General features: G+C 42.7%; 1 protein-coding gene across 2 annotated transcripts in view; it reads left to right on the forward strand.

Moving 5' to 3' along the window:
* The first annotated feature begins 2,892 nt into the window (after window positions 1–2,892).
* The window catches only part of LOC124619243 (cadherin-99C), a 627,922-nt gene continuing 604,789 nt past the window's right edge, over window positions 2,893–26,025 (forward strand). The window contains exon 1 of one of the 2 annotated variants that reach the window (XM_047145486.1): window positions 2,893–3,130. The gene's annotated coding sequence lies outside the window, so the exon portion shown is untranslated. The remainder of the gene's footprint in view (window positions 3,131–26,025) is intronic. The other variant, XM_047145488.1, reaches the window with a different exon arrangement.

Consider the following 26,025-nt stretch of genomic DNA (forward strand, 5'->3'; position numbering starts at 1 on the left):
AGCCTGGGGATACTGACAGGTTTCAGTTAGATTATATAATGGTAAGACAGAGATTTAGGAACCAGGTTTTAAATTGTAAGACATTTCCAGGGGCAGATATGGACTCTGACCACAATCTATTGGTTATGAACTGTAGATTAAAACTGAAGAAACTGCAAAAAGGTGGGAATTTAAGGAGATGGGACCTGGATAAACTGAAAGAACCAGAGGTTGTACAGAGTTTCAGGGAGAGCATAAGGGAACAATTGACAAGAATGGGGGAAAGAAATACAGTAGAAGAAGAATGGGTAGCTTTGAGGGATGAAGTAGTGAAGGCAGCAGAGGATCAAGTAGGAAAAGAGACGAGGGCTAATAGAAATCCTTGGGTAACAGAAGAAATATTGAATTTAATTGATGAAAGGAGAAAATATAAAAATGCAGCAAGTCAAGCAGGCAAAAAGGAATACAGACGACTCAATAATGAGATCGACAGGAAGTGCAAAATGGCTAAGCAGGGATGGCTAGAGGACAAATGTAAGGATGTAGAGGCTTATCTCACTCTCGCATTCGGGAGGACGACGGTTCAATCCCGTCTCCGGCCATCCTGATTTAGGTTTTCCGTGATTTCCCTAAATCGCTTCAGGCAAATGCCGGGATGGTTCCTTTGAAAGGGTACGGCCGATTTCCTTTCCCATCCTTCCATAACACGAGCTTGCGCTCCGTCTCTAATGCCCTCGTTGTCGACGGGACGTTAAACACTAATATCCTCCTCCTCCTTATCTCACTAGGGTTAATATAGATACGGCCTACAGGAAAATTAAAGAGACCTTTGGAGAAAAGAGAGCCACTTGTATGAATATCAAGAGCTCAGATGGCAACCCAGTTCTAAGCAGAGAAGGGAAAGCAGAAAGGTGGACGGAGTATATAGAGGGTCTATACAAGGGCGATATACTTGAGGACAATATTATGGAAATGGAAGAGGATGTAGATGAAGATGAAATGGGAGATGTGATACTGCGTGAAGAGTTTGACAGAGCACTGAAAGACCTGAGTCGAAACAAGGCCCCGGGAGTAGACAACATTCCATTAGAACTACTGATGGCCTTGGGAGAGCCAGTCCTGACAAAACTCTACCATCTGGTGAGCAAGATGTATGAGACCGGCTAAGTACCCTCAGACTTCAAGAAGAATATAATAATTCCAATCCCAAAGAAAGCAGGTGTTGACAGATGTGAAAATTACCGAACTATCAGTTTAATAAGTCGCGGCTGCAAAATACTAACGCGAATTCTTTTCAGACGAATGGAAAAACTAGTAGAAGCCGACCTCGGGGAAGATCAGTTTGGATTCCGTAGAAGTATAGGAACACGTGAGGCAATACTGATCCTACGACTTATCTTAAAAGCTAGATTAAGGAAAGGCAAACCTACGTTTCTAGCATTTGTAGACTTAGAGCAAGGTTTTGACAATGTTGACTGGAATACTCTCTTTCAAATTCTGAAGGTGGCAGGGGTAAAACACAGGGAGCGAAAAGCTATTTACAATTTGTACAGAAACCAGATGGCAGTTATAAGAGTCGAGGGGTATGAAAGGGAAGCAGTGGTTGGGAAGGGAGTGAGACAGGGTTGTAGCCTCTCCCCGATGTTATTCAATCTGTATATTGAGCAAGTAGTAAAGGAAACAAAAGAAAAATTCGGAGTAGGTATTAAAATCCATGGAGAAGAAATAAAAACTTTGAGGTTCGCCGATGACATTGTAATTCTGTCAGAGACAGCAAAGGACTTGGAAGAGCAGTTGAACGGAATCGACAGTGTTTTGAAAGGAGGGTGTAAGATGAACATCAACAAAAGCAAAACGAGGATAGTGGAATGTAGTCGAATTAAATCGGGTGATGCCGAGGGAATTAGATTAGGAAATGAGACACTTAAAGTAGTAAAGGAGTTTTGCTATTTGGGGAGTAAAATAACTGATGATGGTCGAAGTAGAGAGGATATAAAATGTAGACTGGCAATGGCAAGGAGAGCGTTTCTGAAGAAGAGAAATTTGTTAACATCAAGTATAGATTTAAGTGTCAGGAAGTCGTTTCTGAAAGTATTTGTATGGAGTGTAGCCATGTATGGAAGTGAAACATGGACGATAAATATTTTGGAGAAGAAGAGAATAGAATCTTTCGAAATGTGGCGCTACAGAAGAATGCTGACGATTAGATGGGTAGATCACATAAGTAATGAGGAGGTATTGAATATGATTGGGGAGAAGAGAAGTATGTGGCACAACTTGACTAGAAGAAGGGATTACTAGTTTAGTATTGGAGGGCAGCGTGGAGGGTAAAAATCGTAGAGGGAGACCAAGAGGCGAATACACTAAGCAGATTCAGAAGGATGTAGGTTGCAGTAGGTACTGTGAGATGAAGAAACTTGCACATGATAGAGTTGCATGGAGAGCTGCATCAAACCAGTCTCAGGACTGAAGACCACAACAACAACACAGCGTAACGTTTCGCATTGGTAGCATTGTTTCCGTAAAAAAAAAAATAAAAAAAAAAAATGCGGAGCCTTACTTGCTGGGCAACGCTCGTATGTGTCAGGCTATTCGTGTTGTGCCAAAAGACATTTATGATAAGCCTGGTACTCATCATTCCGTAACAATTACGTATTCGTCTGTAAGACTGGCAGAGTTTTATTGGACGTGTTTTCATATCAACCCGCACTGTGCTATTCTGCTGATGCTGGGCAGCGCGCGCAGTCCCGCCAGATGGCGTCGCCGGCCGGCCTACCTGCCCCGCAGACACCTGCCCGCCTCCGCCTCCGCCCCCCCCCCCCCCCGCGGCTTTCGTCGGTGCCCCCCCCCCCCCTAACTCTGCCACGGAGTCGCCGTCGCCGCCGCTGCAGCGCAGTCAGTCGCTCAGCCGCCTCGGTCGCGGGGGTGTGTGTGTCTCTGGCGGTCCCGGATTCGTGACTGGGTGGCGCTGCTTCTGCCGTGTGAGCTGACAAGCTGCGTCGCGGGCCGGAAGCTCCGTTTAGGGTTAGTGTGTTTGGTGCTAATTGAACGCGTGTGTCCAAACAGACGTCGCTGAAAGAGGATCTGCGTGCTTTCGTGTGTCTCACCTGGGATTAAAAGCCGTCGTTCAGTTTCTCGAGCAGCACTGCAGGTAAAGAGAAACAGATATATCTACCTGCCAGATTTTGACCAGTCTGTCGGTTTGTTTCGCTCTTCGTCTTATCTTCCTCTACTAGGGAAATGTGTATTTTATTGTGTCGTCCCATTCGAACCTAAGCGTACGATTTTGATTAGAGCTTCATTAATGTTACCGAGTAAAATTCCGTCGTACGTGGCGTTGCGTAAAGCCAAATGGCCCATACCGTGGTATCGGACCTCATTTGAGCTCCTTATCGACTACAATTTGTTTCGCCGAGTTGTTTCGCATTTTGCGTCCTGAAGTGAACTACTTTTTATTAAAAGAGAAACTTGCTGTGATTTTCCGTGTTGCAGTAAGAAGAACGTCCACCAGCTACGAGTAATACAATACAGGAGCCACACGAGTTGAAAAATCCCAGTTGTGTAAGCTGTTTGTTCTGTTCGCAAATTTTAGGGGCTTTGGCGGGGAAGGAGATAAGGAGACATTGCTCGCAGGGGCGGGAGGGAGACGTGCAACTGACCGCTTTCTGCGGTGCAACTCACTGCTTCCCGACACGTGTTCAGATGCTCTGTCGCAGCGGGATCCCTGTATGTTTTTACGGCTTTTCTGCCAGTTAACGTTGGTTTCACATCCAGTAATCGGTTGTATACTTCGGACGTGCCAAGCTACACATTTCTCCGATCTTTAGAAAATGCTGATATCAACAGAACTCTTCTCACCGTGTTATCCCTGACCCTTGTTTCTACTTGAATTCTAGTACAAATGAATGTGTTTTGTTGCTGTGCTCACCAGTCCGAAGGCTGATGTGACGCCGCTGTCCACACTGCTCTCTGCTGGACTGCGGCCTACATCCGTCTGAAGCTGGTAACTCTGGAGCCTCGGTCTGCCCCACGCTTCCCTCACTTACCAGACTGACAATTTGGTGACGCTCCACGATGTGCCCCTTCTTTTACTAAAGCTGTGCGTCAAATTTTTCTTTTCCTCAATTAGATTCAGTAGAAGGGCGTCACCGGGCAGCATGTTGGGGGAGGGGCGCGTGATGCAGGACGAGAAAAAGAGTGAGGGAAGGGAGAAGCGCTGGCACAGTGACTAAAGTAGAACAATTGTTTAATGGCAAGAAAAATTATAAACCTTTATAATGAACTTTACAGATTACTAATATCTAAAGACATGTAGTTACAACATAATCAAAATGGCTCTGAGCACTATGGGACTTAACTTCTGAGGTCATCAGTCCCCTAGGACTTAGAAATACTTAAACCTAACTAACCTAAGGACATCACACACATCCATGCCCGAGGCGGAATTCGAACCTTCGGCTGTAGCGGTCGCGCTGTTCCAGACTGTAGCGCCTAGAACCGCTCGGTCACTCCGGCCGGCTACAACATAATCCTCGTTGAGTTTTTGTAACTTCTTCCTACACTTTAGTAATAAAATCCTCTTTATTGTCAACAGTACGAATTCTGTGAATACGCGTAATTCCTAAACCACTGAGGCGGCTTTCTGACATTGTGCTCCACAACCAGGTTTTTATTCTTCTGAACCCTTAACTCAGGAGGTGTGGTCTCTCGGACCGCGCGAAAATTTTCGAACTCGCTCTCCAAGACCTGTTGTGGTGGAATGCTTCTATACCCTGCCTACCCTCCTTAAATTGCCAAGCCCACGATATTTTGTTGTCGGTTGCGTTATCGCCTTCTGTGTTTATTGTTGACAAGTGTTACTGCAAGGTATTGTATTCCCCTAAACCGCGCCTCGTGAACTACGTACCTGTTTTCTTCAGTACGGTACCGTAAAGCTAAAAATGTGTTGGCACGCATGTTTCATTTTTAATTTCCCCGGGTTTGATGAAATTGTTAGTCGGTTTGCGGAGGAAGCTGTCAGTGATACAGATCAAGAAATAAACGAAAAAAGACGACGATTTTATGTTAGCCAGTGATCACAGTACTGCTATGAACGAGAGCATCATTCAGAGGAAGAATTTCAAAAAAGTTGTGATGGGGATCTGCCTGTTTTTTCCATGTCTGTTAAAATCGAATGTGTTCTGAGTGATGGTAAGAAACATGTAGTTCCCAGCAATGAATATCAATTTGACAGACTTTCTTTTTTACCTATCGGGTGGAATTTTTAAGCGCAAATTTAAACTCTGGAATTTAGTTTTATTTGGGATTATATTTGCTACAGAGATAGTATAATTTTTCAGAATGTAAAATTCAGCAATCTAATAGTCTTATTTGTACTATTTAAAATAGCCACACAAAATTAGTGCTTTTGTGTGATAAATAGTAAAATGCTGCAGGCTTTGCTTAGTGCAATAACATAAACCAGAAGCCTTTAAACAACGCTTAAATAATTGCAAAAATAAATGTTATATAGGATAAATTAAAAATATCAAATGATTTTTGCCTTAAATCTCGGTTTAAACATAGGGGTCCCAGAGGCCCCACCTCGTGGTTTACGATACAGAAAAGTCACCTCGCGAGTTAAGGGTTTAACTGCTACAAGACCCTTCCAGAGCACAGGTTGTGCAACAGATAGAAATCAAAATTTTTTATGCCTTTCGTGTTTCGGGGAAGCAGCTTTCCGTTTCTTTCAGGATACTGAGAGCAGTTAGCCCCCCTGGTTTCCTTGTATTCTGTCACAATTTTCGCCGAAGTTCAATTTCACTTTTTACGTTCGATAAATCATAAAATACGGCGAAGGTTTAACAAGCTTCCATTAAATGATCTTTTCACATGGTTGTCATTTGCACGGGATGTAACTGAGAAAATGCAGATACTGGCCTGTTTTCTTAAACAAAACGCCCTTCAACAGTGTCTACATAGGGCACTCCATTACTAATGAGGCCCTCCAGAATTGTGATAGACTTCCTGCTGAAGGGTTGCATCGACGTTAGTGTCTTCCAAACCAAAATTTGCAGCAATAACACTAGCATTCTTCATAATTTCTGTGGGGTATGGACCCCACTGTCACCTAAATAAAATTACACACGATCTAGCTGCCGTGTTGTTGTTGTTGTTGTGGTCTTCAGTCCTGAGACTGGTTTGTGCAGCTCTCCATGCTACTCTATCCTGTGCAGGTTTCTTCATCTCCCAGTACCCACTGCAACCTACATCCTTCTGAATCTGCTTAGTGTATTCATCTCTTGGTCTCCCTCTACGATTTTTACCCTCCACGCTGCCCTCCAATGCTAAATTGGTGATCCCTTGATGCCTCAAAACATGTCCTATCAACCGATCCCTTCTTCTAGTCAAGTTGTGTCACAAACTTCTCTTCTCCCCAATTCTATTCAATACCTCCTCATTAGTTACCTGATCTACCCACCTTATCCACAGCATTCTTCTGTAGCACCACATTTCGAAAGCTTCTATTCTCTTCTTGTCCAAACTGGTTATCGTCCATGTTACACTTCCATACATGGCTACACTCCATACAAATACTTTCAGAAACGACTTCCTGACACTTAAATCTATACTCGATGTTAACAAATTTCTCTTCTTCAGAAACGATTTCCTTGCCATTGCCAGTCTACATTTTATATCCTCTCTACTTCGACCATCATCAGTTATTTTGCTCCCTAAATAGCAAAACTCCTTTACTACTTTAAGTGTCTCATTTCCTAATCTAATTCCCTCAGCATCACCCGACTTAATTCGACTACATTCCATTATCTTCATTTTGCTTTTGTTGATGTTCATCTTATACCCTCATTTCAAGACACTGTCCATTCCATTCAACTGCTCTTCCAATTCCTTTGCTGTCTCTGACAGAATTACAATGTCATCGGGGAACCTCAAAGTTTTTACTTCTTCTCCATGAATTTTAATACCTACTCCGAATTTTTCTTTTGTTTCCTTTACTACTTGCTCAATATACAGATTGAATAACATCGGGGAGAGGCTACAACCCTGTCTCACTCCCTTCCCAACTACTGCTTCCCTTTCATGCCCCTCGACTCTTATAACTGCCATCTGGTTTCTGTACAAATTGTAAATAGCCTTTCGCTCCCTGTATTTTACCCCTGCCACCTTCAGAATTTGAAAGAGAGTATTCCAGTTAACGTTGTCAAAAGCTTTCTCTAACTCTACAAATGCTAGAAACGTAGGTTTGCCTTTTCTTAATCTTTCTTCTAAGATAAGTCGTAAGGTTAGTATTGCCTCACGTGTTCAAACATATCTACGGAATCCCAACTGATCTTCCCCGAGGTCCGCTTCTACCAATTTTTCCATTCGTCTGTAAAGAATTCGCGTTAATATTTTGCAGCTGTGACTTATTAAACTGATAGTTCGGTAATTTTCACATCTGTCAACACCTGCTTTCTTTGGGATTGGAATTATTATACTCTTCTTGAAGTCTGAGGGTATTTCGCCTGTCTCATACATCTTGCTCACCAGATGGTAGAGTTTTGTCAGGACTGGCTCTCCCAAGGCCATCAGTAGTTCTAATGGAATGTTGTCTACTCCCGGGGCCTTGTTTCGACTCAGGTCTTTCAGTGCTCTGTCAAACTCTTCACGCAGTATCTTATCTCCCATTTCATCTTCATCTACATCCTCTTCCATTTCCATAATATTGTCCTCTAGTTCATCGCCCTTGTATAAACCCTCTATATACTCCGTCCACCTTTCTGCCTTCCCTTCTTTGCTTAGAACTGGGTTGCCATCTGAGCTCTTGATGTTCATACAAGTGGTTCTCTTTTCTCCAAAGGTCTCTTTAATTTTCCTGTAGGCAGTATCTATCTTACCCCTAGTGAGACAAGCCTCTACATCCTTACATTTCTCCTCTAGCCATCCCTGCTTAGCCATTTTGCACTTCCTGTCGATCTCATTTTTGAGACGTTTGTATTCCTTTTTGCCTGCTTCATTTACTGCATTTTTATATTTTCTCCTTTCATCAATTCAATTCAATATTTCTTCTGTTACCCAAGGATTTCTATTAGCCCTCGTCGTTTTACCTACTTGATCCTCTGCTGCCTTCACTACTTCATCCCTCAGAGCTACCCATTCTTCTTCTACTGTATTTCTTTCCCCCATTCCTGTCAATTGTTCCCTTATGCTCTCCCTCAAACTCTCTACAACCTCTGGTTCTTTCAGTTTATCCAGGTCCCATCTCCTTAAATTCCCACCTTTTTGCAGTTTCTTCAGTTTCAATCTGCAGTTCATAACCAATAGATTGTGGTCAGAATCCATATCTGCCCCTGGAAATGTCTTACAATTTAAAACCTGGTTCCTAAATCTCTGTCTTACCATTATTTGATCTATCTGATACCTTTTAGTATCTCCAGGATTCTTCCAGGTATACAACCTTCTTTTATGATTCTTGAACCAAGTGTTAGCTATGATTAAGTTATGCTCTGTGCAAAATTCTACAAGGCGGCTTCCTCTTTTATTTCTTCCGCCCAATCCATATTCAGCTACTATGTTTCCTTCTCTCCCTTTTCCTACTGACGAATTCCAGTCACCCCTGACTATTAAATTTTCGTCTCCCTTCACTACCTGAATAATTTCTTTTATCTCGTCATACATTTCATCAATTTCTTCATCATCTACAGAGCTAGTTGGCATATAAACTTGTACTTCTGTAGTAGGCATGGGCTTTGTGTCTATCTTGGCCACAATAATGCGTTCACTATGCTGTTTGTAGTAGCTTACCCGCACTCCTATTTTTTTTATTCATTATTAAACCTACTCTTGCATTACCCCTATTTGATTTTGTATTTATAACCCTGTAATCACCTGCCGTGTAGTGAAATTGAAAATATTTAGATTTTCGATCAGACGTCAAAAAAATGGTTACACACTATCGATAGTCACCAAGGCCATCCATAGATTAAAATAGTCAAGACCGATCACTGTACACTGTTGGCCACACTGGAGCTCAGTTGTTTTGTTATTCAGTTGTTCTTACTTGCAGTTGAATGTAATGTAAGTTCTGTGGTTATTGTATTCCGCTGTGTGCTGGTGTTATAGTTTCTGATAATGGATAAGTTTGTAACAAGAAAGAAGATGGAAACCGGTACTGATTCGCCCACCAGCGTTATGGTAAATTAAAAATATGCACGCACTACTAAAACAGCCTAATTGCGTAACTACAGCAGTTTAATGTTAGCATTGGATTCGTTATTTGGAGACTGGTAGAACTTTGGGGTTGCAGTGTTTCAGTATTTCACAAGGCAGCGGAGTGGTAAACATAATTACAAATAACATTAAATTAAAATTCGGTGCATAAAAATACACTTGGATTTACCTGTGTTGCCCAAAAATAAAGTAACAAAAATATCGTCCAAACGGCTATGGGTCCGTTCCTTTAAAAAAATTGCTGTATTCCCGTCATTTGTAGCCCAAATGGCAAAATATCGCCCAGTCTTTTCATGGTTGCAGTACTCTATATGAAAACCAGAACGATCAGACGGGTTCGTAGAGAGCGGAAGGGGTTTTTGGTAACAGCATATTCTACATTTCGTTAGTTTCGAAAAGATTTTTTTCATCGGGTTGCTTGAAATCACCCGAGCCGACTGTGGCCTGTATCTCCGCCCTACACGCTGCCCCTCCACTCCGTCGCCGTTCGACCTAAATGTATCTACGCTCTTGAAATAGTATAACAACTTAAGCTTGGTGTTCTACGATTATCTTCAAACTGTAATGTTTTTAAGTTGTAGAAAGAGTGATATAATTAATATTTTTCTTTACTTTTGCAACATTACTTTTCTTGATTTGGGAAATATTTATTTAATTTTAACGCTAATTCAGCGACATTTACAGTGGAAGGCGGCTAGCGATCGTCATTTTGTACTATGTATCTATGCACAAAGTTGGCTCGACTTATGCAGCAGCGATGTATCCCTTGCAGTTTTACTACAAGAACGATCTTCAACTGTGAAATGCATGGAGGTATAAAAAGAAGGGAGGTGGCACTGCAGGTTTACGCCGTACTTTGCTTTGAAGCCACAGTGGGCGGGGCCAGCCGCCATTTTAAGTAGCCTAAAGCAAGGCATACTCATTTATGAAGTCGCATACATTAGAAGTTTAGTTGATATCAATGCGTGAATCAGTGTTAAGATCCCTAGACAGCAGCTCGTGATATTTGTGTATTCCGTTTTATTTTGTAAATGAAATTTGATCCTGTGCTTTCATGCTGACAATTGAAGTACCAATTTAAAAAGTTCTTGATCACTAAAGAAAACTGAAGAATTTTGATGTAAAGTTTGAGGCGTAATTGAGAAACTTGAGAGGCTTTTACGTGCTAAAGGAATTCTGACTTGGTTACAGGTAAGTCGTCAGTGTAAATACAGGACTATAGTAGTTCGCATTGATTCTGCGTAATTTTTCATTGATATAATCAGCACCTGTTTGCATTGTGATATGTTGTGAAATTTCGAACATTCACGAGTGCCGCGATAAAGTAGTAATAATACCGTCAATAGTAGGCTTAAACTAAATTGTGCTCCTTTAAAATTTTTAAGAATAGTAGGCCTATCCTCGTTCTCTAATTTCATAGCACAACTACGTGAGAAATAGGTTAGTCTGAGCATTTCCGGACGTTGCAAAACTATTTTCGTAAGTTACCGTAGCAAATCAGCGTTTGTGGTTCTCCTTCCAGTCAAAGAATACGTCAGCCCCGAATTTTATTGTATATCAATGCAAATAAACGTGAGTTTTTGAGAATTTTCTGGAGCTACCATTGTCCTTTGCATAACTTACGAGCAATTTGTAGCAAATCGGCATTTGTGATTTAGTTACTGTAGCAAATTTCCTAACTAACATATTGTGTTACATCTAGTTCTCCCTTTAACAGGAGTAGACCTATATATATATATTACCTGCAGTTATCGTAGGCCTAAAATAACTCTGTTTACGGGTTTGCTAACAACTATGGTTGAACATCAAAGCCTTTTAGGAAACCAGTATTTTTTACCACAGGTTTTTGTGTTGCCCTAATAGAAATCTCGTTTTGTGTATTTGCTTCAGTTCTTATAGGGAATTAGCAACTTCTTAGCTCAACGGATTAAAGATAATCAGCGGGCTGTATTAAAGTTATTTGTTCACTGTCATGCAATACATTGCACCATCCAAAATGCAGACCCGCTACCAATGCTGCGATGAGTTGGTTGACGTTCGTAAGCAGCTGGAAATCTCCCTGACTACTGTCAAACAATTGGCAGCTGCTGTGAATCGGTGTGTTGGAGGAGTTTGCGAGAGACGTGTACCTGCGATACCCGTCCCAGAGGTGCCAAAGTACTACAGTTGACTGCGAGTGGCGTGTTAATGGTAGATCTAGGCGTGCTGTACTGGGTGGGCGGGCAAGAGGGAGGACCCAGGGTTCTGTACCAATCCCCCTAACCAACAAGTCCGAGATGCTGTCGTTCGGCCGGCCGCGGTAGCCGAGCGGTTCTAGGCGCTTCAGTCTGGGGCTGCTAGGGTCGCAGGTTCGAATCCTGCCTCGGGCATGGATGTGTGTGATGACCTTAGGTAAGTTGGTTTAAGTAGTTCTCTCAGAGTCATTTTTGGACTGGCAATAAACGCTCACATTGGTAGTTGTAAGTTCTAGGGGACTCATGACCTCAGATGTTAAGTCCCGCAGTGCTCAGAGCCATTTGAACCATTTGCTGTCGTACACTGAAACTGAGCATGAGTCAGTGAGACTCATCTCACTTGCTTTGGGGGAACCTGTTTTGTCCTGTGTCAAGATGATGCAAACGCGAAAGGCTGGATGGGTGGGGGGTCTATTAATCGTCAGCAGTTCAAACGTACGGTGAATGATGGTACCTCTTAGGGAAATTGCTTCAATGGACAGGAAGGGACGTCATGAGCAATCGGGAAGTATGCCTGGGGGCCTCATTCAACATTGTATCGCATGTCAGAATAAATGATGCCTGTCTTCTGGGCTCCAAGACCATTCTTGGGTCATTACAGCGAATAGCAGAGAAGGTTGAGAGGACCAGCCTAGTGTTTGGCGTTTCAGCGAGGCTCACAATTTGCAGCAAAAAATGGTTCAAATGGCTCTGAGCACTATGCGACTTAACTGCTGAGGTCATCAGTCGCCTAGAACTTAGAACTAATTAAACCTAACTAACCTAAGGACATCACACACATCCACGCCCGAGGCAGGATTCGAACCTGCGTCCGTAGCGGTCACGCGGTTCCAGACTGAAGCGCCTTTAACCGCACGGCCACACCGGCCGGCAATTTGCAGCATGTCTCCAGAACTGATCGTAGCCCTTTGGACTGAACCAGAGACTTCGGAGGTTCTGTGACGAGCTAGGCTGCGATTTCCTGCACTTGCGCCACAGAGTTGAGAACTGTAGGCTCCTCCTAAATAGATCAGGTGTGCACTGCACATCAGAGCTTCTACTCAGCTACTTTGTGTGTGGTGCACATGAAGGTTTTGTAGATTAGGAGATTATCCATCCAATCCAGATAACGACAGCTGTAGAAAACCCAGAAGTACCAATGTAAGAGCGAAAGAAATGTCTCCCACAGGTGAGCTCCTAATGGTAAAGCGTCGAAGCATTCGCAACGAAGTGCCAGAGTGTGAAGCGTTCGGTTGGGTTGGGTGATTTGAGGGAGGGTACCAAACAGCGAGGTCATAGGTTCCATCGGATTAGGAAAGGATGGGAAAGGAAGTCGGCTGTGCCCTTTCAAAACAACCATCCCGGCATTTACATAAAGCGATTCAGGAAGATCACGGAAAACCTAAATCAGAATGGTCGAATACAAGTTTGAATCTTCGTCCTCCCGAAACGCACATGAAAAGCAGTGAAGCCCACATAATACTAGGTACAGAAAGGTGGTTGAAACCTGAAAATGATAGCAGTGAGATTTTCGGGGAAAATTTAAGTGCATCTCTAAAGGATATGTAAATGGGAAATGGACACGGTGTATTTGCCGCGGTAGACGAGGAACTCAAACCTACCGAGATAGAGATTGAAGTTGCGTGTGAGATTATTTGGCCAAGACTAAGTATCAGGGGTGGGCATAAAATGATAACTGGATCTTTCTATTGCCCTCAATAGTCGTCTCCTGATGTAACCGAAAACATCAGAGAAAACTTCAGTTTAAAGAGTGAGATTTTCACTCTGCAGCGGAGTGTGCGCTGATATGAAACTTCCTGGCAGATTAAAACTGTGTGCCGGACCGAGACTCGAACTCGGTACCTTTGCCTTTCGCGGAAAGTGCTCAAGTTTCAAAACTTCAGTTCACTAGTACGCAAGGTCCCCAGTCACACTGTAACCGTTTGTGGAGACTTTAACCACCCAACAATTAATCGGGAAAATTACACCTTTGTTAGTGGTGGGGGTGATAAGACGCCCTGCGAAATTTTACTAAATGCCTTCTCTGAAAACTGCCTAGAACAGATAGTTAGGAATCCCACTCATGATGGAAATATATTGGATCTAATGGCAACAAATAGACCTGATATCTTTAATAATGGCCACATCGAAACGTATCAGTGACCATGACGGTGTTGTAGCAACAATGAGGTTGTAGCAAAAACGATTACCAAAATACAAACGACAACTAAAACAAGCATAAAGATACATATGTTTAATAAACTAGATAAAAAGTCAGTAATGTCATGTTTCAATGAGGAACTTGAAACTTTCAGCATAGGCAGGAGCTTGTAGAGGAACTCTTGCTAAAGTTTAAAAGAATAGTTTGACCATGCACTGGATGTATAGGGACCAAGTAGAACAGTTCATATTGAGAGGGAACCTCAATGGTATAGTGTCACAGTAAAGAAACTTCTACAGAAACTGCATAATAGGTATAAAACAAAGGGTAGGATATAGGGAGATGCTGTATTAAACGCGTGACGCCTTCAATGACTACCGTAGCAGAATATTGTCACGCAATCTTTCACAGAACTCAAAGACATTCTGGTCGTATATAAAGGCTGTTAGTGGCACCAAAGTTAGTGTATAGTCCATAGCGAATGACACAGGAAATGAAACTGAGGGTAGCAAAGCAAAGGCTGAAATGTTTGATTACGTTTTTCAAATGTTCCTGTACCGACGAGAACCTAGGAGAATTGCCCCAGTTTAATCCTCGTACCACTGAAAAGATGAATTAAATAAGTGTTAGTGTCAGTGGTGTTGAGAAACAGCTGAAACCGTTAAAATTGAACAAGGCTCCAGGCCCCGATGGAATCCCTGTCAGATTGTTTACCGAATCTGCAGCTGAGTTTGCCCCTCTTCTAACTATAATCTACCGTAGGACCCTCAAACAAAAAACCGTGCCTAGTTCCTGGAAAAAGACACAGATCTCACCCGTCTACAGGAAGGGTAATAGAAGTGATCCACAAAACTACCGTCCAATATCCTTGACATCGATTTCTTGTAGAATCTTAAAACATACTATAAGCTCAAACATAATGAGATATATTGAACAGACTGACCTTTTCAGTGCCAATCAGTATGGATTTCGAAAACATCGATCATGTGAAACCCAACTCTCCCATTTCTCACATCACATACTGAAAACCTTGGATCAAGGCAACCAGGTGGATGGAATATTTCTTGATGTGACTCAGTACCGCAGCTACGCTTATTTTCATGTTTTCTTGGATGGAGAGTCATCGTCAGATGAAGTAACATCGGTTGTGCCCCCGGGAAGTGCGATGGGACCCTTGCTGTTCATGTTGTATATTAATCACCTTGCAGACAATACGAATAGTAAAATCAGGCTTTTTGCAGGTGGTGCAATTGTCTATAACGAAGTACTGTTTGAAAGAAGCTGCATAAATATTCAGTCAGATCTTGATAAAATTTTGAAAGTGGTGTGGAGATTTGCAACTTGTTCTAAATGTTCGGAAATGTAAAATTTTATAAAACGTAGTATCCTATGACAACAATTTCAATTAGTAAATGTTGGAATAGGCCAACTCATACAAAATACCCGAGTGAAAAGTTTTGTGGGGATATGAAATGGAATGATCACATAGGTTCAGTTGTGGGTAAAGCAGGTGGTTTATTGGTAGAATACAGGGGAAGTGCAATCAGTCTGTAAAGGAGATTGCTTACAAATCACTAGTACAACCGGTTCTAGAATATTGCTCAAGTGTGTGGGACCCATACCACATAGGACCAGCAGGGGATATGAAGATATATAGAGAAGGGCAGCACGAGTGGTCACAAGTTGGTTCAATCTGTGGGAGAGAGTCACAGAGATACTGAAGGAACTGAACTGAAAGACTCTTGAAGATAATGTCAATTACCTACCAAAGTTTCAAGGAATTTGCTATAAGCGCCTACGCATCGCTCACGTAGGGATCGTGAGAATAAGAATACAATAATTAATGCCCGCACAGAAGCATTCAAGCAATCACTTTTCCCGCGCTCCATACGGGAATGGAACAGGAACAAACTCTAATAGCTGGTACAACGAGACTTACCCTCTGCCATGCACCTCACGTTCTTTTGCAGAGTATAGGCGTAGATGTAGATGTTTAAAGATACCTACTGTCAAAACATGTTTGAGTCCTTGTAACTTTATAATTTATGCTATGCAACGTCAAGATTTTTGTGCTCTGCGGCAGTGAACCTTATATTAGAGGACTGAACTGAACAAAGAGGGATTACGTTATATTAGAATTTTAATTCGTATGGCGATGAAGTGAAGTTATCCCACGGTCAAATAAAGAAATATTTAACTGTGCAATTTTGTATTTCTGGTATAAGCTTTTTCGCTTAATTTTTTAGAATAAATACTATTTGTATAAAGGCCTCCCGAAAGCAAAGTAAGTCCATAGCCTCAGGTGAAGAAAAGATTATCATGTGTAACACATGCGCTATGTAAAGACTGTGACCGCATCACCGCTTTCACTGTTCTCTGGACTCCGGACTGTAAAGTGTATTTTCTATTTCTAATTGCTTGGTGCACATCTGAAACTGACTGTTGTCTACGATTGAGCTTTATTTCAAGCAGTGATGCTCAAATTGTTACTTGTTTCTACATCTACATCTAGAGGGACACTCTGCAAATGACATTCAAGTGCCTGGCCGAGGGCTCATCGAACCACCTTCACAATTCTCTGTTATTCCAATCTCGTATAGCGCCGGGAAAGAACACACACCAGTATCTTTCCGTACAAGCTCCGATTTCCCTTATTTAATCACGGTGATCGTTTCTCCCTATGTAGGTCGGTATTAACAAAATATTTTCGCGTTCAGAGGTGAAAGTTGGTGATTGTACTTTCGTGAGAAGATTCAGCCGCAGCCAAAAACGCCTTTGGTTTAAATCAAATGGCTCTGAGCACTATGCGACTTAACTTCTGCGGTCATCAGTCGCCCAGAACTTAGAACTAATTAAACCTAACTAACCTAAGGACATCACACGCATCCATGCCCGAGGCATGATTCGAACCTGCGACCGAAGCGGTCGCTCGGCTCCAGACTGTAGCGCCTAGAACCGCACGGCCACTCCGGCCGGCGAAAAACGCCTTTGTTTTAATGATTTCCATACCAAATTCTGTATCATTTCAGTGACACTCTCTCTCCTATTTCACAATAATACAAAACCTGCTGCCTTTCTTTGAACTTCCTCAATGTACAACGTCAGTCTTATCTTGTAAGGATCCCCCACCGCGCAGCAATAGTCCAAAAGAGGACGGACAAGTGTCGTGTAGGCAGAAGTAGTAGTGGTATGAAGAAACACATCGTACGCTGTAAAATCTGGATCTCGCATTTCGTGCCGGCCGGTGTGGCCCAGGGGATCTAGGCGCTTCAGTCTGGAATCGCGCGACCGCCACGGTCACAGGTTCGAATCCTGCCTCGGGCATGGATATCTGTGTTGTCCTTGGATTAGTTAGGTTTTAAGTAGTTATAAGTTCTAGGGGACTGATGACCTCAGATGTTAAGTCCCATAGTGTTCAGAGCCGTGCTGAGAATTACATTGAAAGGTTAAATACATTTCGATCATGTGTGCCTAATAAACAGAGGTAAGTGATGTCTAAAGCCGAAATTCCTCTTTTGAATGTAGCATACCTTAATCTGTCGGTCGTAGATTAGAAGGCACGACAAATCGGTACACTGTCGAAGTACATTATTTAGAAGATTACTTACAAGAAACTTTAAAATCAGTAGTATTGCCTTTGCAATGAATGAAACAAGTGATTTACTATTAAGTAAGTCGTTTATTTTATTTCATTGTATTAGGTGAAAAGCAGAAGCCGTAAGTTTAGTGCAGTATTTTTGGCGTTGGGCGAGCAGTGAAACGGGAAGAAGCTGTCCCTCAGTGCTGGCAACATACTCGTATTCTTTGCTCTCCATACTGGTGGCTGCCGCAATGCAACGCAGTTTTAAATTGCGTAGGGTGGCACTAATTGCAAGAGGCAGGAAAATATTCGGATTCTGTAGGCCAGTCCCGAGCTATGGGCACAAGAATCAAGAACGAGCCATTTGAACCATTTAAGCACTTTCCTTTAAGCAAAATGAAGAGTTTTGTCACACAATACCATACGTACGCAACTCTGATGTATTTTCCTGTCAAAATGTTTCATAAAAGTTGTTACGAAATTACCTAGCTTCATACACCAGCACACAAGAACTTATATCACGTAAGATGCCGTTTGCACTCATATAAGTTCAATGTAGTCACAGTCCAACTGGAATTTATTACTTCAGAATGGGTCCTCGGCCACGAGTACACAATTATTGTTGCAATTACCACCAACAACATTTAAGCCTGTATATAAAATTGCCGCTGTAATATTTCACTAAGATGGTAACTACATAAGACAATCCCTTATCGATTCTGCTTCAGGCTGTTTTTTACTCGTAATAAATAACATATATTAAAACTTTTCTCACCTTCACTATATGCATTAACATTTGAAAACATTGTTCAGTGTTGCAACACACATTAATATTCACCATTCACCAATAAACTGCGCTGTTGATTAATAGCGCCAATGGCTGCGCTCCTTGGTAGCTGAGCAGAAAACTTAACATTTATATAGGATGAGAATTACAATGAAATAAAACTCCAAACAAAGAAGATTCATTTCAATAACACATAAACTCTATTTTCAAATATCGTTTAGTAACATAACTATATTTTAGTACAGTTTTTACAGACATCGGTGTTACGAGACATCAATCACATCCTGTGAGTAAAATAGTTGGAACAAGAAGAAGGATTTTTCTACGAAATCATAGCTAACAAAAGATGACGATTTTCATTCTCATTTTACATGGGTATTGTCTGAGATACAATTTTTAGCACAATATTAAATTATGTCGTTATCGATGAAGTCATTTTTATTAGTATTACGAGAATACGACCAAAGTTCAGTCACATTCCACATACAATGCTGCCGTGAATATTATTCCGAATAAAATATAAGCCTATATATTACAAACTGCAAGTGTTTTGGAGTTTAAAATCAGATTTCGAAATCTCTGAAACCTTCCCACGTCTCCAGGTTTGCCTTGCAACAAGTTGCCCGTCGGTAGGAATGACCACACTACGCTCTGAGCACAATTCTACAAAATTCTGCTTCCCCATTCACTCCTTTTCGGCAGTCCACATTCTCGTTCTCCCTTTTCCTGTTGTGAAATTCCACCATTCCATTACAATTAAATTTTCCTCTACCTTTACGGTGTGAATAATTTCATTTATTTCATCATACATTCCCTCAATATCCTCTTCGTGCGCGGAGTTTGCCTTTATCCATTGCTATCAAGAAGGCGGGGAAGTTTCACATGAGCGATGTTTTCGGAACCCGTACTGGTTGGCATGGAGGAGGTCATTCTGTCCGAAGTAACTCATTAGCTTTGTGCTGAGAATATGTTCTAAGATTCTGCGACAGGTGGATGTCAAGGATACTAGAGAATAGTTTTGTTGATCACTTCTGCTACCCATCTTGGAGACGGGTGTGACCAGTGGGTGCTTCCTTCCGATTACTGGGCACATTTTTCTATTCGAGGAATTTACGGTGTATTACGGTTAAAGAGACAGCCGCAGATTCTGCCGAGAGTCTGTTGGGACGCCATCGGACGCTCTATGATTTGTTTAATTTTAACGATTTCAGTTGTTTCTCAGGGTCATTGACACTAACATCTGTGCCATGCATTTTTGCACTGGTGCGTTAAGGGGACCACACTGTGGTCCAGGTCGAAAAAAATTCAAATTTCGGTTTTCATCATATTTCGATGGATTAAGGTTTTATTTAAGTACTCTGAAAAGGATTTTTCTGGAAATTTTTTTTTCGAGGATTTAAAGAGCATTTTCCTACCACGTGAGTTTATGTGCCACACCCACTTTTCTGTCACCCACTTTTCTGCATATATTTTAGAGCTTTAACTTGCAGGTATACTATGGGCAGGCAATTAGGAGAAATAAAGAAAATCTGGAGACAATGAAGAGAGATGTTTGGGCCATATTCTTCCATAAGTCCTCTACTGATGATAAGCCATGTCATGGATTGTGTCCATCAGGAGAAAATTCGTGGTGCAAATGCAATAGGGCTCAAGCAACTGGAGAATCTTATCCTCACCAGCATTCTCTTCCTGCAGCTGTTATTACAGCAATTAAACCTATTTTCAGAGACTTGGCTCATCTGGACCTTCTAAGGAAATGTCTGCATGGGCAGACACAGAACCAAAATGAATGTTTCAACAGCATAATTTGGAACCGCCTTCCTAAAACTGTATTTGTAGGCATGCATACAATGAAACTAGGAGTTCACGATGCTGTTATTACATTCAATTGTGGTAATATTGGAAAGTGTTGGGTACTGAAAAAGCTGGGAATTAATCCTGGTGAAAATATGATCACTGGGCTGCAACATTGCGATAAAATGAGAATAGCCGATGCAGACAGGTCTGCATCTAATATGGCCAAGAAAGCAAGACAAACATCCAGAAAGGTGAAAAAGAAGCTGGAAGACCTGCTAGAGACCAAAGAAGGGCCATCATGTGCAGCAGGACAGTTTTAATTAACTGTAAGTAACAAATTTCAGAAGTTTTTTCTTTAAAGTCAATTTTCCGCAAACTTAAATTTTCAGTACATATGCCTCACTGTATCATTAACTATCATAGATAAATGAATGAAATTTTCAGAGACTCTGCATAACATAAAAAGCCACCTCTGGTACTACATTCATTAATATTCGCCCATTAGGAAGTACGGAAAAAATATTTTCTGCAGAAAAAACTTTACATTTTTTGTTAATAAATTTAAAAAAGTATTTCTTAAAAACTATAAAATGGATAAAGCAGCTTTAGTACAGTTGACTTTATTAGCATCATGCAACATACAGTAAAAATGTTAAGGTCCTGCATCAAAGAGTTTTTTCAGAAATGGGTGAAATACTTGCCTAAATTAACATGGGTTACATAGGCAGGGTGTGGTCCCCATAATTACACTGGGAAGCATTCTTGGAGTAGCAGTGTTTGCAGAGATAAAAAAAAATGGTTCAAATGGCTCTGGGCACTATGGGACTCAACTTCTGAGGTCATTGGTCCCCTAGAACTTAGAACTAGTTAAACCTAACTAACCTAAGGACATCACACACATCCATGCCCGAGGCAGGATTCGAACCTGCGACCGTAGCGGTCTCGCGGTGCAGAGATAAATTACTGGATTTAGTATACGTCTGTTACGCGCATTGGGCTGTTGTGTTTATTTCCGTAATAGATGAGAATACGGAGAAAAACGATATTTAGAAAGTAACTAACTGAATAAAAGTATCCACATATGATGGCAGGAAAGGTGTTGAAACAGGTTTGAGCATTTATACAAGACGGTTCTTTGCGTACCAGGAAATTCAATAGTTCCTGGTTTTCTTTGCCCTTCTCAGTGTCAGTCTTTGTGCCATCCGTGACTGTTTGGACACCAACTGGTGGTGCCACTGACAGTCTGTACATATAAAAAGAATTTCTTCGGGTTTACTAATTGATGTTTGTGCAAGAATCAAATGAAGGCTTCACACATTGACTTTTGAACAGCCCAAAACGTTTCATTTAGCATTTCCCTATTCGTCACCCTATGCTCTCTCTCTCTCTCTCTCTTTTTTCTTCTTGTTCTTACAACAGTTATCAGTTTCTTTACAAAGACTAGATACTATGGATGGTCCCTCCAATCGTGAACAGTCTTACTGGGGCCAATGCTTGGTCAGATGCTCTTCTCAGCTTCAGCCACAGTTCCAGGACATGTTCCTGCCAAGAGCTGAATGTACCACCGCCTCACCAAACTAGTAAATACAGTATTTTTACTTGTATTTGATGCAGTTTGAATTTTGGTAAGCACTGTTGCTACAAACGATTCATCATAACAGATACCAGTTTCAATGTGGACTTCCTCAAGGAATCTAGGTCTATCTATACCATACCATTGGATGCAGAACAGTCTCGTCATAAGTGGCCTTCCCCGAATATTGTTTGTTCTTTATAATTTTCAGGGAAGTCATTTAATGTTATTTCGCAGCAGGTTTTGTTATACAAGTCATCCCTATTGATCGTTAGATGGTTAAACTATGATATCAGTGTGATTTGAGACTATGTTTAACAGCGAACTGAGGTTTTCTCCAAAGTTTCAGTTACAACTGGTGTTGAGTCTAAGGGGCGAGATAATGATTCAGTTATAAGTTTGTGCCCCACGCTACACGTTCAGTGCAATGTATAGGGAATAAGTTCTGTCTGTTTTCTTGCAGGTGGTAGAATCACTGAGTCTGGACAAAAGTTGAAGCAAATAATAGCTTAAGACGTGGAAAGACTACTTGCCTCGTCTGAGAACCTACAATTTTCTGATCATAGACGTGAAACAAAGAAATTTATTGTGGAGTATAAATCTGCCGACAGGAAGACGTCATTCGAAACGCGTCTGGCACCAGAAAAAGTACACCGTCTTCAGGCCACAAGTGGCCCATCGGGACCATCCGACCGCCGTGTTAACCTCGGTTGAGGATGCGGATAGGAGGGGCTGGCACCAGAAAGGCAGTGCGCAAACTTTTGAATAACCAGTGTAACAACGTAAGGTTGCGAAATTTGTTGTAAAAGCCTGATAAATCCTGGTCACATGTTAAGGCTGTCGGTGACACGAAAACCAGTGCTCTTGTGAAACCGACTAAAACAGGAAATAGCGAACCAAGAGTTGAATTTTGCATTGACAAGCGAAAATTAAGGAAAATTCACTGCTGCTGCGAAGATGACTAATAAAATAATTCGTATCGGCGGTGTCCGTCGAAAATTAAGCATAAATCGCTAGAACTCAGCGAAGATGAAGAGCGCGGGTCGATGCTTGCCTGCAGTGAGACGTTCCGTGCAGAACTGCGCTCGTTCCTTGTGAATGAACTCCAGGAGACAAATCACAGAAGATTTCTCGAGAACTCTTCTGTCGAGGTCGCATTAACGAAAAAAAGAAGCAGAACTGGCTTACAAACCTACAGTCTTATATGACTCTCATACTCTTGTAGCGGAACTGCAAGAAGAATTACCTATATATAAAGCAGCATGGATTACGAATATGTCTATCACGCAAAAGTTTCTCTCTCTCTTGACACACCATGCTTTTAAATACGATGGATAGGGGTGACCCGGTGAATTCGGCGCGGTAGATTTTTATAAAGAAACCGAACAGCTTCCATTCAAGTGTTCGCATTCTGTTTCTCGTGCTTTCTGTCGAATCCCCCTGGTAGTTTCCGCGACTACCGGGGTGGCTCCATTAGACTGCCGATTTCCTCCAGAGCCGCGCTTGTTCTCGGTCCCTAATGACCTCGTAGTCGACGGTACGTTGGCCTCCTAAGTCCATCAGTGATTTTTCTGTTTCACTCCATTTATTCTTGCCACGTATTACTTGTATTTGCTGTATATGCAGGATGACTGTCCCAAGAGTCGTGGCGCGCGTTTTCTCCGGTGCTTCAGTACATATTTAGAATTTCGTTTTTGCGATGTGTAGAGGCAATCGGCCAAAACAAAGACTGCTCATAACGTCTTTCACGAGAGGCCCAGTGTCAACGGAAAACGTGGGTTTGTTACCAGTCACAAACAGTATGGTTTTCAAAGCGGAATTTTATGTGCCAATTCGATAGAGCGACCCCCAAATTGATGTAGTGCAATATACGCTTTACTGATTATTAATAGGGTCAGTAAAGCACGAAGAGCAGAAGAAACTCTAGCAGCGACTGAGCAACGCGGCTCATTCGCTGCTCGAGTACGGATTATTCTTCGTGTCTTACTCTGCCTGCAAATACATATCGCCAGTGGTAACACCGGTTCCCGTTAGATGACCGACGCTAAGCGCTGCCAGGCTTGGGTGGCCCTTGTGAGGCCAGTTGATTGAGAAGTGGTGGCTCCGGTCACGAAGGCTGGCAACGGCCAGGAGGGCGGTGTGGTGGTGATGCTGACCACAGGCCTCTTCGTATGCGCATCCAGTGGCGCCTGGCGGTTGACGATGACACGGCTGGCGGGTAGTACCGTTCGGCCTTCCGAAGCCTGTTCGCACGGAGTGTAGTTTTCTGTTAATAGACAGCTATAAAACGAATATCACACTAGACGCATTTCCGATCGATTTATCGCATGGGCACCTAAAATTGTGATTTATAAACCATTTTTGAGAAAGAGTTTTCACTCTGCAGCATAGTGCGCAGTGATTTGAATCTTGCTGGCAGATTAAAACTGTTTGCCGGCGAGGGGCACGGAAGTGGGGCCTTCACCTCCTGCGGACAAGTGCTTCACCGACTGAGCTATCCCGTCACGGCCCAGGACAAGCCCTCCCGCCAGCGCCGTGCCTCATCTTTCCCACATTTCTCAGGAGTTCTCCTGCATACCTCGTGGGACGAGCACTCTTCTCTCTCACTGCTGCTGGTCCCGCGAGGAATGCAGGAAAACACGTGCGGAATGTGGAAAACAGTATACGAGGTAAAGTTGTACTCGAGCAGCCCGCCAGCGTGGTCGGTCAGGGGGCCGAACCTCTCTCCCTTTAGCAGGAAGTCGTCGGGCAAAGTAGCTCAGTTGGTGACGCAGTGGTCCGCGGAAGGCAAACGCCCCAGGTTCGAGATCTGGTCGCGCCCACAGTTTTCATCTGCTACTTATTATTGTGGTCGTCTGTCCAAAGACTGGTTTGATGCAGCTCTCCAAGCTACTCCATTCAGTACAAGGCTCTTCATCTCCGAGTAAGTACTGCAAGCTACATCCCTCTGAATCTCCTTACTCTATTCATCTCTTGGTCTCCCTCAACGATCTGCTAGAAGTTTCAAAAATCATTTTGCTTTTGGCGGGAAACAAATCAGTGCTTTTTGTTGACAATGGGTGACGCTCAAACTCGCGTGAAAGACGTGATAAGCAGTATCTGTGAGATGAGTCCCTCAACACATTACAAAATCACTTTGCAAATACCTTCCGAACCAGCCTGACGACTCTTGGGAGAGATATCCCTTTGTATGTAGCAGGGTAAGTAACTTCAGTCCTCGCCAGAGTCGTTCATTTGTTCGCCCACGCAACAGATCTCATCCCGTCACACTTCTCTGGTGTTCCGGTCTGTTGCGTTGTAAATTTTACAGTGGAATTATTTTTTAAACTGCAAATTTTGTTGCCATCCCTCGTTTCGGAAACCCCACGTCATTGCTCGAGACAGATGTTGAATTATTTGCAGCTTTCTGTGATGTCGTTTTTTGGTTGTGAGAAACGTTGCAGCCGGGAAATAAGAATTCGACCACATGTAATGCTGTTTGGTTGGTGATTACCGCCTCTACCTGGATTAGCTGGATCTCCTTCAGTGTCAGAGTTTCGGTATACGTCTCAGTGCTGCTTTTGTAAGCACATACACCCACGCTCAACATCGCTCTCTGATTCAGTCCAAATAAACAGCCGATGTGCGAAAAGCACACGCATCTAGCGTAATGTCGTTATTTTGTTATCGTCTTAGACCGAAGAGCCAAAGACACTGGTACACCTGCCTAATATCGTATAGGCCCCACGGGAGCACGCAGAAGTGCCACAACACTACGTACCATGGAGTCGACTAATGTCTGAAGTACTGCTGGAGGAAATTGACACCATGAATCCTGCACGTCTGTCCATAAATCCGTAAGAGTACCAGGGGGTTGAGATCTCTTCTGAACAGTACGTTGCAAGGCATCCCAGATATCCTCAATAATATTCATGTCTGGGGCCAGCGCAAGTGTCTGAACTCAGAAGAGTGTTCCTGGATCCACCCTGTACCAATCCTGGACGTGTGGGGTGTCGCATTGTCCTACAGGAATTGCCCAAGTTCGTCGGAATGCAGAATGGACATGAATGGATGCAGGTGATCAGACAGGATGCTTACGTACCTGGTATTTAATCGTATGATGGACCCATATCACTGCAACTGCACGTGCGCCACACCATTACAGGGCTTCCACCAGCTTGAACAGCTCCTGCTGACATGCAGGGTCCATGGATTCGTGAGGTTGTCTCCATACCCGTACACGCCCATCCGCTCCATACAATTTGAAACGAGACTCGTCCGACGAGACAACTTGTTTCCAGTCATCAACAGTCCAGTGTCGGCGCTGATGGCCCCAGGCGAAGCGTAAAGCTTTGTGTCGTGCTGTCGTCAAGGGTACGCGAGTGGGCCTTCGGCTCCGAAAGCCCATATCGATGATGTTTCGTTGAATGGTTTGCATGCTGGCATTTGTTGATGGCCCAGTATTGACATCGGCAGCAATTTGTGGAAGGGTTGTAATTCTGTCATGCTGGACGATTCTCTTCAGTCGTCGTTGGTCCCGTTGTTGCAGGTTCTTTTTCTGGCCGCAGCGATGTTGGAGATTTGATGTTCTACCGGATTCCTGAAATTCACGGTACACTCGGGACATGGTCGTACGGGAAAATCCCCACGTCATCGCTACCTCGGAGATGCTGTGTCCCATCGCTCGTGCGCCGACTGTAACACTACGTTCAAACTCACGTTAATCTTGATAAGCTGCCATTGTAG

Source organism: Schistocerca americana, chromosome 6 (genome assembly GCF_021461395.2).
Source record: "Schistocerca americana isolate TAMUIC-IGC-003095 chromosome 6, iqSchAmer2.1, whole genome shotgun sequence".
NCBI classification, from domain to species: Eukaryota; Metazoa; Arthropoda; class Insecta; order Orthoptera; family Acrididae; genus Schistocerca; species Schistocerca americana.